Raw genomic sequence first — 8,805 nt, 5'->3', positions numbered from 1 at the left:
CGACCGTGACAGGACTCGAACCTGCAATCTTCGGATCCGAAGTCCGACGCCTTATCCATTAGGCCACACGGTCGATGTCTGAGGTGCTAAAAATGTCGTTATAAAGATAAATACATTAAAATGAGAATACCCGAAATTTTGGGAAAGAGCTGTGACTTTGGGAAGTGATTTTAAAAGTAAAAGCGAAAGTTTGCCGCCAAAAAAAGGTGTGAATCAAATTAAAATTGACCAGTATTTATCGAAATACGGTTTAAATAAAGATACTTTAAAACCTGTAATTTAGTAGTTAGTAAGTATTATTGTGTAAAACTTTCATATTCTTGTTTTCACGAAAACCTAATGTTTATAAACAAAAAAATATTTCTTCTTTAATTGCCTTTATCTCGATTAAATACAAACCATAGTTATTCCTACTATCTAATTATACAAGAGATTGTTAATACATGTACAAATATAACTGTACAAAAATTATATTTTATAGATAAGAACAATAAATACCAAATTACATGTATTTTATGACCTACAAATACTCAAACCTCAAAAGAAGTAAGCAGAGCAATTTCGATTGCACCATATTTTTCAATAACCAAAATTATTTTTAAATTGACCTTAGAAGGTGGATTTTGAATATGCGAATATGTATTTGTATTGCATAACGTTTGTTGTTAATATTCCTTTTTATTATTTTTTGATATATCTTCGTTTTTACTAAATATTTATAAAACAAAGTCGCTTTCTCTGTCCCTATAATATGTCCCTTTGTATGCTTAAATCTTTAAAACAACGCAACGGATTTTGATGCGGATTTTTTTAATAGATAGAGTAATTTAAGAGGAAACCGCACGGAAATGTACTGAGGAATTTATGTAGATAAAATTTCTCTCCGAGTCAAAGCACAACATTCCAGTCACACTTGACTCTGATTGGTTGTTTCGAATTTTGGAACAATAGAGCAAACTCACCCTTTCTCGCAGGTAAAAAAAATAGCAAGATAATTCACTTAAACTACTCTTACCTATGCTAACCTTTGTAAAAATATTGGAGTGAAGTGAATTTGAAAAGTTTTAAGCATTATATTACGATTACATAAAAATATTGAAAAACAAATTTACTTTGATTAGGTTTGACTGCGCTGACTGTACCAAATTCAAGTTGTTGGTATTCGTTCGTAGTTCGTACATTAAATTAAATTATTTAAAAAGTGGTATCCGTTCGGAATAGAAAAAAATATGAGTTGAAACAAATACCAGTGGTATTAGTTTTTGGTATTAGAATGGAATGTATATCATTTATTAGGTTTTTGAAATAGCGGGCGAAGCCGCGGGCGGTAAGCTAGTATGCAATATTTCAAAGTTATGTAATTTAAGTATCATTCTTAATAGATTAATGCCTGTCTATTAACCTTAATTAATAGAAGTAAGAAATTGATTGTATTGGTAATAATAAAAACAATTAATAACTCAAAGATTACAATAATTGTACAAAATACCCATAAATATAATGATTTAAATTTATAAACAACCAAGAAGTTTCAAAAATTCATAACAACTACATATAAAATATAACTATCTAACTTATTTTATTGATCTGATTTTTATTGAAAAAAGTGAATTGATAAAAAAAATAACACAAATTAATAAACACAATAAAACTTAACTATATTGAACCTAGTAAGTAATATTAATGTTATTTCATCAACGGTTAGAAATTGATAATATTGGCTCCCCTTTAAATGTCGACAAGAAATATCATAATTCTTTTGATCTTTAATTAATTTCTTTATTTTTGCTACCGCTTGCATTCTGTAATCTCAAAACTACGAAATACCTAGTCAGGATGATCTCAGAAATTTCATAAAATACTAGCGGTCCGCCCCGGCTTCGCCCGTGGTACATATGAAAAATAGATGTTGGCCGATTCTCAGACTTACCCGATATGCACAGAAAATTTCATGAGAATCGGTCCACCCGTTTCGGAGGAGTATGCAGACTAACATTGTGACACGAGAATTTTATATATAAGATGTTAAGTATGTAATTTTTCCTCAAAACAATTGAAAGTTATATTTTCACGTAGGCATTCAATTTGATGCTAAAATATAGGCTTGCAAAACCAATGTATAAAATCTTCTTATATATAAAAATGAATCGCAAAATGTGTAAGCGCATAACTCGAGAACGGCTGAACCGATTTCGATAATTCTTTTTTTATTATATTCCTTGAAGTACGAGGATGGTTCTTATGTAGAGAAAACGTAAATATTATGTACCACGGGCGAAGCCGGGGCGGACCGCTAGTAAATAATAAAACAAATTACACTATCGCTATAGCACCTGATTATCTTCTTTCTTTTATTTATGTAGACTGCATCTACGCATTTCTGTATTCCCTCGAACTGCATCCTTGATACCAGGACCTTTTTATTACACATTTAACCTTCTTATTAAGGTATGATATATGTGTAGATAATCTAAAACCATGATGTAATTAATCTTGCGATAAGTTATAACTATTGTAGTGACCTCATTTGTGAAGAAAAAGGATCTTACATAGATACCATTCTGAGGTTGGTATTTTTGAAACTATTAAAGAATTTTGTAATAAAATATAAAGAAAAAAGCAAAGAGGTTTTCATAAGAAATAAATTACCTAATGCTTACAGCTTATGAGGGCTGGTTCTTACCTTATGTTATCCAATATTCACCTTCTTAAGCTAATTTAGTTTACATAATAATATATATATTTATTATGACCGAGTCAACAAACCATCATCCATTTATATTTTAAAATAATACTGCGTGTTGTATACAATTACTACAGTTAGGGGGCGTCCATAAATTATGTAAGGTATTTTTTTTTTTCAATTTTTTGAACGCCCCCTTATAAGTACCTTTCCCTACCAAGCCACACGAGGAGATAAAGGATTAATCATGTGACCACACGTCAACACGTGATCCTTACTGTGGTAATTGGTATGTTTAAAAAAATAATGTTAATTATAATAAAATTCAATAAGTAGGTAAGTACATATATACATATATTAAATGTCATATTTATATATAGCGTTCCGCCCCGGCTTCGCCCTCGGTACCTACATGTTTAAACCATCCTATCTCTCAAGTTGGATCGAACTGCACATGGTGTGCGAATTTTATTATAATCGGTTAAGTGGTTTAGGAGTCCATTGAGGACAAACATTGGGACACGATATTTATATATATGTCACGGCTAAAGGTAGGTGAGAACATAAACTTAAGATTAGCCGGCTAAACTTAGGTTTATTTTCGACGAGGTGTTAATGTTAGTTTGTTCTATCTTTAGCCGGCTAAACTTAAGTGTAACCGCAGGCCCGTGGCTAAAAATGTCGGGGTGGGTAGATTTGGTTAGCGCCGGGCCGGTGGAGGGCTTGAGGGGCCCGCACAGTGCCAGAAAACACTCGCCCTGTTCCTTACATGTATTATAGTAACCAAATCTACCCACCCCGACTCAGGGCAGAAAGCTGGTGGCTAGGTTAGGTTAGGTTAGAACTCTTAAGACCCGCACGAGCCGAGCGAGCGCAGCGAGCGTGCTGCGGCAGCAGCCGGCGAAGTGCCAGAAAACACTCGCCCTGTTCCTTACATGTATTATAGTAACCAAATCTACCCACCCCGACATTTTTAGCCACGGGCCTGCGGTTACACTTAAGTTTAGCCGGCTAAAGATAGAACAAACTAACATTAACACCTCGTCGAAAATAAACCTAAGTTTAGCCGGCTAATCTTAAGTTTATGTTCTCACCTACCTTTAGCCGTAACATATATACATTATAAGATAAGATAGGGGCCCTGCTCCGAAATGTATGTTTCTAAATCATGGTTTTTGGATAGAAATCATCATATTTAAAATCCTAAAAAAATATATAGCACAGATAAACGTTTGATCTAGTGACTTTTTTGGATAAAAACACAATATTAAACATTTGACTCGATCAAAAAAAAATCAGAAGTAACATCGATTTTAAAAGCATAATCAGTTTTATGAGAATTAGGGGAACGCTATGTTTATGAAAATTTGACATTTCATTTACTAATCAGGTTTTACAGGGAAATTTTTGGATAGATTTTTAATTTAGCCCTTATTTTTTTCTATATAAAATATAATACGTAAAATGCGACTCGCGCGCACCACGTCAGTGCCGCCAGAGTCCAGCCGGACGTCATCGAAGGAGGACCTGTGCTAGTTTTGCTCCCGACCACGTTGCAGTCGCCGCTCGCGTATTAGAACCGAGCGGCGAGTAAAACGGCGAGCATGTCACGGTATAAATAAATCAGTAGTTTGATTTTGTTAGTTATCCTAGGATTATTGTTGTAAATATAAATTAACTTCTTATTCTATAGTCTATACTATTAAACGAACAATATTTGCATATTAATATATTTGTTTGTAAATACAGTGTGGAAATTTTCGATGGGCCCTGGGTGAAAGTACTAGAAATACTGGAGATAGCAAATATCCTTTTCATCTTTTCAAATTTCCTTTCAAATTTTCGTCGGCGCCATCTTGGATTTTAGTTTTGACCTCATATTGGTTAATCGCTAGCCCAAAAACCACCCACATTTGCTACTTAGGAAAAGTTCAGATTTAAAGATATCATAGGTAATGTGACGAATATAATTTATTTCATTCCGACCGTTTCTCGGAATAACATACATTTACTAAGAAGGGTTTAATATATTGCCGGTAACATAATATTATGATGTATGATAATAATTAATAATTCATAAAAAAGTATTTTATACATTTCTTAAAAAGCTTCGATATTGTATACAATAATACAAATCATTAATTGATTATTATTCAAATTGTTGTAAAATAGTCACACTTTTTTAAGTTGGTTGAATACACTAACTTACTTATTACATACTTATATTCAATTATTATTTTGCCTTTTTTATTTGTTTTACTTTTAATTATTATTACCAATATTTTCAGAAGAAAATAAATTAATGTATCCAGAACGAGAGTTTCATTTTAAACTTTAAATGTATGTATAAAATAGACCAAAAAATTTTTACGAGAAATTAACAATAAATTATCTTTTATATTGTTTCTATCGATTTGAATAATAAAATAAAATTTGAAAAAGGAATGTTTCCTTTCAGAAAAATTTGCTATCCCTAGTATTTCAAGTACTTTCCATTCAGGGCACATCGAAAATTTCCACACTGTATATATACAAACAAATATATAAATATGCAAATATTGCTCGTTTAATGGTATAGGATAAGTAGTAAATTTATTTATCAACAACATTCCTACGATAGCAAATAAAATCGAACTACTGATTTATTTATACTGTGGCATAATCGCCCGCCTTCATAGGTCACCGGAGTTCATGCCGCGCCGGCTCCTGCGCAACGCGGGCGCGAGCCATCTCAGTGCCTAAAATGCCTAAACTTTCAGTACAAGGGGCTCTTAAGTATCATCAATTATTGATCAACACAATCCTATGCAAAAAGTGAAGTTGTGTATAAAGTCTGTAAGAAAAAGAGCATAGCATTTTGAATTTACTAAAGAAGAAGGTACCTGAATAATGTTCTAAAATTAAGCAATAAATTGATTTTATTCGACCGTGACAGGACTCGAACCTGCAATCTTCGGATCCGAAGTCCGACGCCTTATCCATTAGGCCACACGGTCGTTGTGCTCAACTACGAAATAGGGCATCGTTTTCCACAGACCGAGCCTCCTGCAGTGACGTCATGCCACGTCACGAGGTTATTCGCCTAGCGACCTTGCTAGGCGCAGTACCGCACATTGCATGATGTGTGAACATGACGGATGTTACGATAAATGCCTATTGTACATTTCCAGCGAACTCATGTCGTCCTAGTAGAGAAAATATCGTTCCTTTGTCCCTAACAATTGCCGTAAAACCGCAAAGTGGGGTGGCGCTTAACAATGGTTGTTTCATTGTACAATTAATTGGTAGTGTCAAATTGATTCGATAACGACATAACGATGATATTTTTTTTTATCATCATAATATATTAAACTCGATAAAACGCATTGACTTTGTAACGTTTTTGAAAAATTTACATTTTAAACTTCATAAATGTTTAAATCTAAAGTAAACAAACCGGCTGATATTTTTTCTTGTTTTTGCTCTACTTTCTTAGAAAAGTTGAAAAAGTTAAGTCAGTTTAAAACAGATGAAAAATAAATTGTTTGAAAATTGACTTATCATCAAAAAAATGTAGAGAAATTTTACAGAATTTTTTTTACATACTAAACTTTTTTAAGATTATTTTTGTTTTCTGTCACGAAAATATTTTCAGATTTCGAGATGAAATTAACGCAGACACAATTGCAATCTATTTTGCAAAAAGCTGGATGAATAAAAACGGGGAACAATGATCGAACACGTCCCCCAACTAGTTTCATACTTATACCAGGAATACATAAAATACTGGAGAGTACGTAAAGTAGACAAAATCTGCAAACGTAGCCTTTATATGGAGTTGTTAAAGTTGAAATTTGTTTGACTATTGCCTACCACAATAAACTATAAAGACAATATAGTTAACATAGCGCAGCGTCACGGTTGCTATGGTAACCGTTCCCAAGACTACGCACGAATACACAAATTTCTACGCACCATATTGCATTGGAACAAGGTCTATGTTCGAGCGCAAATTGTACGACGGAGACAAAAGGTTCGGAATGCCATTGCCATGAGCCATCTCTATTGTTAACCTCTCACTGCACTCTGTGTTCCTAGTAAAATTGTTACGTCATCATTGCAAAGTTGTTCACAACGCAGTGGAACTTTTTTGGGCAAAGCTTTCGTTCCTTTTTTGTTTTGGGCATTTTTGGTTAGGTATTTTGGGTATTTTATATTTCCTTTCAGAGTTGTTAAGGTAAAGCCAATTTCGCTACATTTGGATAAGATACTTATAATTTGTTCAGTTTATCTGTTAGTTAAAATTACAAGAAATGAATGAAAATAAGTAAAAAAGTGTTAATATGCTAATTGCTATCAGCTATTAGATGGCTAACACCGTCAGTACCAAACTTTAGTAGTGATCGGGAGTTTCAAAAAAAGAAAGGTGACTTTATTAGCAAGTCTTGAAACTATCTTTCAAACTTTAACAACATTCTTTTGCCAAATAATTAAATTTTGCTTTTAGTTAAGATCATGTTTAAGATTTATAACATTGTTGTAATCAAATTACTTATCTATTTCTAACGAGTATAATAACAAGACTGTTTTGTACAGGGGTTTTTGGATCTCCATTACTTGGCCAAATATGTCATCAACCCTGGGTATCACAAATTTGGGGCGTCACAGATTAGGTGTACGGACCCCACGCTCCTAATTCTCTCTATCAGCAGGATAGGGTTATTTGAAACCGCAACTTCAAATATTTGTATTGGACCAGTCAATACATATAGGTATTTTTGAACTTTACACAGAAACTTTAATTGCAACTACCTACTAAAAATTGTATTTTGATTACATACATAAGTATATAGCAGTAAATAATAATTTAATCCTTTTATGTACTTACTACACTCGTGGAGGATCATAATGCGATAAAATTAAAGTTAACGGTTAATATTAAAATGATAATTATTATTTTAACGATTAGGTATTAATTACTTTCTCACGAAAAATGGAATAAGTAGATAGAATTTTATACAATATACATGGCAGTAACTCAGTAATTCTGTTAGCACGAATAATATAATATAAGATAGTATATTTAAATTTTAAATGTAGTTTGCATTTTTTTGTAAATTATCACAATAAAAAAGTTAGGTAAGTTATTTCCGATGAAAGGGTGGTGCAATGATTTTGAAGAATGACCAAATTGAAATTTCTAATACATATTTATAATCCTGAAATCTATAAATAAACAAAACAAACAAATCTAATAAAATACTATTTATTTTAATACACAAATCACGAGAATCATTAAACTCGTATAAAAGCAATTGTTATTATTTCTGTTATGAATACTTAGAATTTCAATTATTAATCCGAATTGTGAATATTAATTATTCAAACGACCCAATATCACAAAGGTTAGGGAACGGACCAATTTCGGGGATTAAGTTTCTTAAGCTGAGCTCAAAATTCGTAGTTAATTTAAACTGTAACCTAAATATTATTCGATGCTTGTAAATTCATTGTTTGAGATATTTAAGATAATTCAAGCAATTATTTTAATTGCAGATAAGATAAATAACATAAATAACATTTGTGTTGTATTTAAGTTCCCAAATAATATTGTTAATGGAAGAGCAGATTTTATGGTAAAAAATATTTTTATTTCAATTTGGTAAACATCTTTTGGCAAGTAAAGGCAAGAAATAATGTTTATTTACTCGGTTGTAAGTAGTATAAGATAAACATATAACTACGTACCTATATGTATTTTTTTTTTTTTTTTTGTGTGGTGTCTCTCAATGTTAGCCAGAAGGGCTTCTACATTTTAACGCGGACGCGGGGGTGAACTGAAGGTTCACCCTGGTGAAGGTTCATGTAATCATCACTACATAGTATAAAACAAAGTCGCTTTCCCTGTCCCTATGTCCCTATGTCCCTATGTCCCTTTGTACGCTTAGATCTTTGAAACTACGCAACGGATTTTGATGCGGTTTTTTTTAATAGATAGAGTGATTCAAGAGGAAGGTTTATATGTATAATAACATCCATCAAATAGTGGAGAAGTACTGTTATTTTTGAGGTTTCTAATGTGATGTCGTAAAAATTACATTTTTTTCGCTTACATTACAAACGCAGGCTTAAACCCTACGAGT

At 32.4% G+C, this 8,805-nt stretch overlaps 2 non-coding genes across 2 annotated transcripts; both read right to left on the bottom strand.

Annotated features, from left to right (window-relative positions):
• Window positions 1-73, bottom strand: TRNAR-UCG (transfer RNA arginine (anticodon UCG)). The gene has a single exon. It is a non-coding gene; the product is annotated as a tRNA-Arg (tRNA).
• Window positions 74-5,606: 5,533 nt separating this feature from the next.
• Window positions 5,607-5,679, bottom strand: TRNAR-UCG (transfer RNA arginine (anticodon UCG)). The gene has a single exon. It is a non-coding gene; the product is annotated as a tRNA-Arg (tRNA).
• Window positions 5,680-8,805: the final 3,126 nt, after the last annotated feature.

The sequence above is a fragment of the Colias philodice genome, chromosome 21, assembly GCF_061535455.1.
Source record: "Colias philodice isolate Cphi_HAF_F1 chromosome 21, ilColPhil1 Martin Lab GWU primary, whole genome shotgun sequence".
Classification (NCBI taxonomy): Eukaryota; Metazoa; Arthropoda; class Insecta; order Lepidoptera; family Pieridae; genus Colias; species Colias philodice.
The sequence above is the reverse complement of the archived record's forward strand: the minus strand, read 5'-3'. Positions and strand labels throughout refer to the sequence as shown.